The 10,352-nt window shown below is 45.9% G+C and overlaps 1 protein-coding gene across 1 annotated transcript in view; it reads left to right on the top strand.

Moving 5' to 3' along the window:
- The first annotated feature begins 635 nt into the window (after positions 1-635).
- LOC137636164 (uncharacterized) overlaps positions 636-10,352 on the top strand; it is a 33,786-nt gene continuing 24,069 nt past the window's right edge. Inside the window, exon 1 of the mRNA XM_068368561.1 lies at positions 636-689. The gene's annotated coding sequence lies outside the window, so the exon portion shown is untranslated. The remainder of the gene's footprint in view (positions 690-10,352) is intronic.

The raw sequence follows: 10,352 nt of genomic DNA, 5'->3' as shown, positions 1-10,352 counted from the left end.
AAAGGATAACAGAAAGGAACTAATGAAAGAAATTTTTCTCGAGGAATATGAAAAAGGAAAAACCACTTGGATAAAGAGGTTGAAGGTTTATATGAACGACATGAATTTGACATTGAGAGAAATAAAAGACTTAAAGACGGAAAGTATTATATCGAAGATCAAAGAGTGGGACACAGCAAGGTAGAGAAGGGAAGCAGAACAGAAATCTACATTAAGTATATATAGAAAATATAAGAACAAGATAAAAGAAGAAGGTTGGATAGATAATACTGAAGATGCAACACTAATAGTAAGAGCAAGAACGAATAAATTAAACTTGAACTGGAGGAATCATTACCAAAGAAAAAGTGTGATAAAGAATCATTAAAACATTTTATATTAGAGTGTAAAGGTTATGACAACATAAGACACAGGTTCAACATTCCAACGGAAAACCAGAGTGAAAGTAAAGAAAAATGATTAGCAGAAATTATGCTTTTTTAATATGAACAATAATAGTGAAATACGAGAGAAGAAAAACTACATTAAAGAAATCTGGAAGACAAGATACAAGAAAATTAAAGAAAATTAAAGAGCGCGACTAAACTAAACGAGATGTGGGAGGAGCCGATGCAAAGGCTTTTCCCACAGATTGGGCTACCGCTGTGAGTCCGACTGTGACCGCTACCAGCCTACCACGCTATACACACGTTTGTCTAATTTTAAATCTCGTTATTTTGTTAACTTTTAGACATTTTAACAAATTTAGAAGGTGCAAAGTGTAGACAAGAGGTTTGTGAAGTATATTTAAATGTTTTTTTTTATATATTAAGCGTTTATTATTAGGCTTTAACCCTTTAAACATCAGGTCATTTGTTATATTTTGTTACGGGTGTGACTACGCAGGTAACGTGTTACAGAATATGTATTAATAACCTATCGTAAGTCTGTACATGCACTAAATAGCCGAATCCTCCCTGGCCCCAACGTCTAAATTTCATGGCTTAGGGTAAGCTACGAATACAGTAGGTAGGATGGGGGTCTGTGTGGGGAGGGCCATAGACCCCCCGATTACTCAAGTAGGTAGGGGGAATGGGTCCTAGGTTATTGTGGCTTTTCAGGAGCCTTTGTAGAGTGACGGCCAGATCCGTTTTCATTCATAGAAAATGGGAATATTATAAAGGGGTGGACTGTGGCCGTCATTCTAAAATCGAGTTCGTAGAAAACTGGAATATTCTGAACTGTGGCCGTCGTTCTAAAAACGATTCTGGCGGGAGAAGCTAACTTTAAAAACCCACCTAACCTATGCTAAAAGCTGTATTCTTACCCAGGGGGGCTTCGCCCCTTCGGACCCCCCCCCCCCCTTACCTACTACGGGAGCGAGAAGATTCGTGGCCGGAGTAAGAACTCGAGCCACAAATTTTCAGGTAATTTAGGGTTTTCGGCATAAAGCATAAAAGTGTGCGTTTAAGCACATATTTAAGATCCGTAGACCATTTCCAAACGTTTTTATTCTATACAAGATAACAGTCGGAGCGATAATAAGCAAATTAGGACGTTTGGCCGTAGCGCTACAAACTACCTGCTTTTCAGTCTGTCCTTACGAACTACAAAGACTCCTCAAGCCTAGCACCTTAACTAAGGTTCCATGTCTGACCTAACCTAACCTAGTATCCTTATTCCATGGTCACAGGCCTCCATTTACTTAGCTTACCCTAAGACAACTCGTAACCCTAAGACAACTTGGTTTCATTGTAGTGAATTACATGGCAATGTAACCTAGGAAAAAAACTACTGTTTCTAATAGAAAAAATTACGCTCTCTTCGAAAATGACACTCGTTCCCGTCGCAAATTAATAGTTTCAGAAATATATATACATCTATATCCTCCAATAATGGGGGACCCCCCAGTGGGAACTCGGGGTTTTGGGTGGGGAAAACATACTGGGGAATCGACATATAAACGTAAAACAAGCCTTTTCTTCTCTATACATTACCTTCTTCAAATTATAATAACCGGAGGAAAATACAAAACAGTATATCTGGATAAACTTTGGAGGTGCCGTTACAAAGATTGTGTCGTGAAAAAATACAGTAACCAGTGCTGCCAACGTCCGATGTAGATCAAATGTTATTTTGTGACCTGTCATACTACTAGGCTAGGTTAGGTGGGTTTGTTAGGTTCTGTGCCCTTTTTGTACTTTTTATATATTGAGTAAAACTTATATGGAGAAATTATTTAATATATGGAAATATCTATCATTACTATCTTTAGTAATGTCAACGTGCCGTTGGTAACTCTGTGTACCATACGTCAACGTTGGTAACACTGTGTATTATTGGTAACGTTGCTAATGTTATCGTTCGTTCGTAAGAGAAGTGACACCGTGCATCTCAAAGTTATCCAAATTGGTTGATCTGTTTGTTTCCGATTGAAATGAACATCAAATTCGCATAATTCACGTTATTTACTATAGGAAAACAATTATATTTCGTTTCCCCAGTATGTTTTCCCCACCCAAAACCCCGAGTTCCCACTGGGGGTCCCCCATATCGTATGATATACAGTAGATGTATATATATTTATGAAACTATTCATTTGCGACGGGAACGAGTGTCATTTTTGAAGAGATCATAATTTTTTCTATAAGAAACAGTAGTTTTTTTCCTAGGTTACATTGCCATGTAATTCACTACAAAAATACCGACAACTTGTAACCCAAAGAAAGCTTGTAACCCTAAGACAACCTGTAACACAAAGACAACTCGTAACCCTAAGACAACCTGTAACCCTAAGACAACTTGTAACCCTAAGACAACCCGTAACCCTAAGACAACCCGTAACCCTAAGACAACCGTGTAACCCTAAGACAACTCGTAACCTTAAGGCAACTTGTAACCTTAAGACAACCCGTATCCCTAAGACAACCCGTAACCCTAAGACAACCCGTAACCCTAAGACAACCCGTAACCCAAAGACAACCCGTAACCTTAAGACAACTTGTAACCCTAAGACAACTCGTAACATTGTGCTTACTTCCTAATCGGCTTCCATTGAGAAACTGGGTTTTTCAGATGTGTTTCCTAGTTTATCCCATTCCTTAGAATAGAGAAATATTTTTCTCCAATGATTAAAGTCATGAAAACTGTTCAAAACATCTTTTAAGTACAATAGTGACGCCTCTCATTCCGCCCAAAAAGGAAATACAGAAGCCGGACAGAGGTTTGAGTCCAGCTCAAGCTTGATATTTTGTATCCTCTGTAACCTCACCAACCTTGTGAGCTAAGGATTGATTGTTTTGGGGGAGCCTATAGGTCTACTTGCTATGTCTAAAGCAGCCATTGCCTAGCCCTCCCTGGTTGTAGCTTGGATGGAGAGCGGGCTTGGGCGCTGATCATACGAATATATGGTCAGTCTCAAGGGCATTGTCCTACTAGTGAAGGCAATGACATTGTCCCTCGCCTCTGCCATTTAAGACCGGCCTTTAAACAGGACTCCGTGGCAAGTTGCTAAAGGTTGCCAAGATACTCATTGTCTTCTAATATTTGAATGTTGCGACGCGACGCATTCGTCTCAAAATTCATGAAGCAAGTGCCAGTTGGTCTTGGATTTCCACCCACCTAAACATTAGTCTCCGTAATAAAGAGCTTAAAGGTTTGCATTTGGTGCCGGAACAAGTTAAAGTTTTGGAAATCATTTGTATTTTTCCTAACTCTACAAACTTGAAGCTCTTTACACATACGGCCCTACCATCACCTACCCCTGGGAATTCCTGCCTGCAATTGCAAAGTGGCCTTTGTTGACTACTGTATGTGTGAGCAGGGTGGTTGGTCTGCCCCCCCCACTAACTAGCGAAGGGTAGTTGCACCTTGCTAAAAGTTTTACGGCTGGTTTCAGCTGTCGCTGAAATATATCTCGATAGTAAAGAGCTTCATGTTTGTATGGTTAGAAGAATACAAATCATTTCAAAATATGTCATATTTTTCTGCTAAGACGAGTTAATTAAGACGTACCCTTTTAGGGCCTGGTTTATCTCTCATAAATCGATTCCTGTGGCGGATGAGATGGAAAGCGATAAGCAGGTCTACTTCCCTGGAATTTTATACCTTGTGAAGTCATGGAGGTTTTTTTCTATATTTTGATTTTACTTTATTATCTTTTAGTCAAGTCACCTGGTTTCAAGGAAACAAGATGAATTATTGTGGTTGAGGAGGGATATGGGTGAGGAGGGGCTGGGGGGGGGGGAATGCAAGGAATAGATATGGATGGAAATAGTTGACCGAGTGGCCGACCCTGTATACAGTGGGATTAATAATGTCGAAGGTAGTAGTAGTTTTAAGTATATAGAGAAGTAATCTTATATTCATTCCAATAAATTGTACAAACTAAAAATTATTCATAACAGCGATGTCAAAAAGTTTCTTACTTTAAAGAACTTTATTGATTGCAATAGCATTACAGTAATTTGTTTCTACATATTCTGTTTATTTACTTCCTAATTTCATTATGTTAGTCGTAATGTTCAATGAAAGTTAATTGGAAAACATAGAAATATAAGTACAGTAAAAGCAAAGTTGTTCCGTAACCGAAATACAAACCACGCTATTTACATAGGGTTTACTTTCGGCGTAGCTGGAAGGACGAGCCGTTAGAATTTAACGAGGGTGTATTACCCCCGCGCTAGTTAGTAGGGGGGTAGGGAAGTGGTAGCTAGCTACCCCTCCCCCCTCACACACCGGTGAACTGCTTCTCTTCACTTTTGGCTCGGACAGTGAACAGACGTCTCTGTCCCGTCCTCGCTTGGCAGCCATTAATGCTTTGTCTTACTAATTACTTACTTTTCTTATACTTAATATATATGTAAACATTCTTATGTTTATGTATATATTTGAGTATAGAAATACAATAAGTTTCCTTTTCAGTGTTTGTGCTATGTGTGTGTGTAGGAAGTCCACTCATTGTACGACAACTTCTCCATGTGGTCTCAGGCCACTACGGTGACCTTTCATGGGTCGCGATCTCTCCCTTGGTCCTTCGGTCTCCCTTCGGCGGGCGCCGTGGGGAATCGTTATCGCTGGACTTTACTTACTAATATGTTTCTCCGCTGTTCCTCCTTCCCTACGGGGAACTTGGTCTATCAGCGTGGGGAACTTGGGAGTTTTGTTTGACTACGGTCTCTCTCTCTCTCTCTCTCTCTCTCTCTCTCTCTCTCTCTCTCTCTCTCTTGAGTTCGTTCACCCTTTTATTACTACTACGTATTACGGTAGCTTCCTTCCCGTTGCGGGTTGAGTTGCTTCTCCGTTTATTTTCTCTCAATTTATTTATTTATTTAAATCTAATTGTATTTGTTAACTTTTCAGCCTCTGTGTAGAACGCTTCCTTTCGGGGTTCATTCGTTCTTATTATTACAGTGATACCTCGGTACTCGACCATAATCCGTTCGGGATCAGTGTTCGACCTCCGATTTGTTCGAGTACCGAAACCTTTTTTCCCATAAGAAATAATGGTATTTATTTTTATACATTCCTACGCACTCCTAAATGCCCAAAATATTAATAAAACGTGTACCTAAACAACAATAATTATTTAAATGTGTACGAAATTGGTCGGAAAACTATATAAAACAATTTTAAACCATTTACTGTACATACCTTTGAGCAGCGGTTCGATGGCATACAGGAATGGATGTGGAGAGGATGGAAGGGGGAGGTTACTGCTTGGAAGGAGAGTCCCCTTCTATGATGTGGCTGGGTAGTTCTCCTTCAGGGGTTTTTTCTCTCTGCAGTAAAAGGTCGGGCAAATCTCCTTCAGGGTTTTTTTCTCTTCTGTTTCTCTTCTTTGGAGGGGAATCAGGCTGGGATGTAGCAGCTCTCTTTTCTTTTATGAAAAGCATGTCAATTGTCAGCTGCTTCTTTCTCTTCTGCACTATTCTTCTAAAGTGAGACATAACATTATCATTAATGTAGGTATTGGCCGGCATTTTCTTCCAAAATAACCCGGTCTCATCGCAATTGAAGACTTGCTGCGGGATCAAATTTTGTTCCTTAATGTATCGGTCGAATTCAACAACGTATTTTTCAGCTGCCGCCTGATACGAACTGGCTGCCTCCCCATGCCTAGTCACACGGTGAATACCAGTTCTGTTCCGGAATTTCTCGAACCAGCCCCTGCTTGCTTTAAAAGTAAATGACGAATCACTTTCACTAGTACTGGCACTTTTCTTCACCAATTCTTCATAAATATGAAGAGCTTTCTCGCAAATGAAAGCTTCACTTATACTTTCCCCGGCCAACTGCTTTTCTTTGATAAATATAAGGAGCAACTTTTCCATTTCCTCAATTACTTGTGGCCTTTGCTTACTAATTGCTGTCACTCCCTGTGCAACATTAGCTTTCTTTATCACTTCCTTATTTTTCAAAAAGGTCGAAATGGTCGACTTCGCCATGCCATACTGTAAGACTAGATCAGACACTCTTACACCATTCTCGTATTTCGCAATAATTTCCTTCTTCAACTCGATCGTTGTTCCTCACTGTTTTCCTCTTATCCTTCCCCTTATCACTAACTTTCTTGGGGCCCATTATTATCGGCAAAAAAAGACAATAAAACGCACTAAATCACAATAAATTCTCAACACGTGTTGTCGGACTGACGCTCTCTCTTGAAATGATGCTACCCGACCAAGCGAGAGTAGCCGAGATGGCCGCTCATCTCACTCGGCCACGCGTTCGGCTGTTTGAGTTCTGATTGTTTGTTCGAACACCGCAGCAAAAATTACTCAAATTTTTTGGTCGAACTCCGATTTGTTCGAATTTAGAGTCGTTCGACTACGGAGGTATCACTGTAGTAACATTCTTAGTTGAATTACATATTTATAATTGTTATAATTCTGTTTTGTTACAGTTCTCCGCCTTCCCCCCCCCCCTTCCCGTGAGTGTCACTGGGGGAGGAGGGCGCATTCCTGGTGCGTAATTCTTATGTTCTTTTCCCGCAGGGGTTCCTCTTCGGAGTTCCCCCAGGGGAATTAATGTTAACTAAGTATTTTATTTTCACAGTTAACTATCTAGTTTTTCGTTTGCTTAATGTGCCAACGAAGCAGAGCTGTCCTCTTGGGGCCTGGGGAGTCTGCCGTTGCCGCCTTCTCTACGACTTCGTCATGGGCGTGTCCCTTCTCCTAGAAGTTCTCCCGTGACAACTGTCAGCTCCTTAGTTCATATAGAACGCTCAGGAGGTTCGCCTCCTTGGGTGGATACTTCCCTTCCGAGGGAGGTTCCCTTCCCAGGTATGAGTTTTTTCCCCTTCAGGGGGGTGTTCTTCTCTTACCTTAATTTTTTTCTGGTCCTCGGGCGGTTATGCTCTTGGTGCAGAGCTACCGCTTTTGTAACCATGCTCAAGGGGCTGAGCGGTTGCAAGGCCGGACCATGGAGTTCGTGCGATTATGCTCTTGGTGCTGAGCGGTCGCACTTGTAGCTACGCTCAAGGGGCTGAGCAAATGCAGGAGCTCCTCTTCGGAGGGTTGCTCTTTATGGTCAGCTTGCTGATCCAACGGCCCTAAGGGGCGCCTTCATCAGTTCTTCCTGTCTCTTCTATGAAGAGTTAATCTCTCTCGTTCGCGAGAGAGGACACTCATAGAGACTCCTCTTCGGAGGACTCCCCTGCTGTTGTTGCTGAAGGCTCAGTTCCCCGCTCTGAACATCTTCGAGGGGGCAGCTGAGTCCAACGGTCTCTCCTGCGAGTGTCTCTCCCCCTCGGGGGAGTTCACTAACAGAGACTCCTCTTCGGAGGACTGATGAGGGTGCTCCTGTCCGTGGTTGTCTTCATCTTCAGCCGCAGAGGATCCTCCTCGACGAGAACAGACAGTTGCAGCTGCTTCTCTAGACCTGTCAGCAGTTCATTCGCGATCTTCGACACCTGCCAGATCTTCTTGTCCTCCTTCTCCGTTCCTGGACGCAGTAGCGCTGTGGGCGCCTCCACCCCGTTTTCCAAACGGGCACCGGTCCCTTCGGGGCTAAGGGCTTATCTCACATGTGAGTAAGCCCTTTGGTGCCAGGTTTTTTTACCTGTGCAACTCTGCTCAACTGTGCGCTCGCGCGCAGTAGTTTGCAAATGTTCCTGATGTGCGCAATGCGCGCCAACGTTCGCCCTCGCGCCCACGATCTCCGGATCTGGGCGCAAGTCTCCTGCTGTGGGCCAGACTTCTGCTGAATCAACTCCTGATCGCCAACTCTTCTGAGACCTTCTGTGCAGCTGCGCGCCTACGGTCTCCTGAACGCCCACGATCGCCTGCTCGCCGGCGCACATCTGATCACCCTTTCCTGATGTGCGCATTCGCCCTCTCGCCCACGATCTCCGGATCTGGGCGCAAGCAGGGAGGTTTTTCTTCACTGAACTCCACGTGCACCTGCTCGCCAGCGCGAATCTGCGCCCCCTTCCTGATTTGCGCATACGCGCCATCGTTCGCCCACGCGCCCATGATCTACAGATCTGGACGCAGGCAAGGAGTTATTCCTTCGCCTCCTCGCCGACGATCTCTTATACGTCTGGCCGCGCATTTCTCTTGGTTCTCCTGGTTCCTGCATCGTCATGCAGTTCAAGAAGTTCCTACGCTAGCGCACAAGCGCTCACAGGTTCTTCTGGACTCGCAGCGCCTCCACTTCACTGCGCCGCCCAGGAGATACTTAAGTTAGTGCACAGGCGCTCACAGGAATCCCTGGGCTCTCCTTACGCGCCTGCGCGATTCGTCGCCTGCGCGCAAGCGTTTTCAACGCCAACGCTTCGATCGTCGTAGGTTTCCTACGCGCCCACGCGTTAACTCTCTTGTACGCGAGCGGTCGCTATGCGCCGCCGCTCGACAACGCGCCATCGCTTGCCAATGCACCATCGCTTGCCCACGCGCCATCGCTCGGTCGCTATGCGCCGCCGCTCGACAACGCGCCATCGCTTGCCAACGCTCCATCGCTTGCCCACGTGCCATCGCTCGCCCACACGCCATCGCTCGCCAACGCCCCATCGCTTGCCAAGGCGCCTTCACTTGCCAACACGCCAACGCTTGCCCACGCGCCATCGCTCGCCAACGCTTGCCCACGCGCCATCGCTCGCCAACGCGCCTTCGCCCGCCTACGAGCCATCGCTCGCTTACGCGCCATCGGTCTCCCAGCCGCCTGCGCTCGCCCTTACGTCCGCGCACACGCGAACCAGTGTTTTTCTATCGCGCGAGCGCCAGCGAGTCATCACTCGCCGAACGCGCCATCGGTCTCCCGACCTCCAGCGCTCGTCCTTTCAACCGCGCTCGCCCTTGCCTGCTCGCCCACGCGCACTTTCGTTTGCGCGCCCTCGCACCCACGCGCGAACCAACGATTTGCCATCGCGCAAGAGCCAGGGTGATTTCGACCGCTATTCCCGTTGGGTTATCGCAACACAGGCAACCTGGCGAGTCTTCTGGGGCGTGTACTTCCAGTTCACGATCTTCTCCCCGTAAACGCAGAGCATGGCACATACAAGAGCAGGAAGGATCTTCAGAGAGGTCTGGGCAACATTCTTCTCCTTCGTTTCAGGCAGGCCCCATCATCTCTACTCCTCAGGATCGTTCGATTCCCTTTCCCCTAGCGGGAGTCGCTGACACTGCGTCTGTCAGCCGTCAGCGGAGGAGGTACTTCGAGATCATGGGGTAACCTGGTTTTAGCCCTTCCTCTCTACCATTCCGTGGAATGGTCTCTCCAGGAAGTTCTTCCCTCGAGAAGTTCTCCTCCCGGCAGGTGACATTCTCGTCTTCGGAGATCTTAAGCCAAAAAAAAGCCGCAAAGTGCCACTTCGTGGCTGGTTGTCTGGCTTGGATCTCTGGGCATCCAGTTGTGATCCGAGAATTTGTCCAAGGAGAGCTCCAGGAAGGTCATGGAAACTTTCCTCCTCTCGGGCACGAGCACCATCGTTTCCCGGCTCACCAAGTTTCGAACTTGTGGGCAAACTCGATGTTGAAGCATTGAGATGCAGTGACCGAGAGGTTCCTCTCGGAAGTCCCAACCATGGATGTCGGCAAGCTCAGACACTCTTCCACTCTTGGAAAGACCTTGTTTTGAGCCCAAGGACGGGGAACGGACAGCTGAGAGGTGGAGAAAGCGAATCACGGTTCGCTCCTCTATAGGCGCTTGCATCCAGACCCTACAAACCTCCAGCGCCTCAACAACAACAGCCTCGTCAGCCTAGGACATCGGAACCAGCCCCGACAGCTAGGACAAGGTGTCTAAACAGCAGCCCCCTCCTGTCAGGGGCAAGAAGGGCGGGAAGTCCTTCTGGGGAGGCAATAATCCTAAGGGAGTGGCCGAGGCCGCAAACGCTACGATTGGCAACCCCCCTGCAGGGTCCCCAGTGGGGG

This window comes from Palaemon carinicauda, unplaced genomic scaffold (assembly GCF_036898095.1).
Source record: "Palaemon carinicauda isolate YSFRI2023 unplaced genomic scaffold, ASM3689809v2 scaffold243, whole genome shotgun sequence".
Taxonomy (NCBI): Eukaryota; Metazoa; Arthropoda; class Malacostraca; order Decapoda; family Palaemonidae; genus Palaemon; species Palaemon carinicauda.
This window is presented reverse-complemented; position numbering and strand designations above follow the sequence as displayed.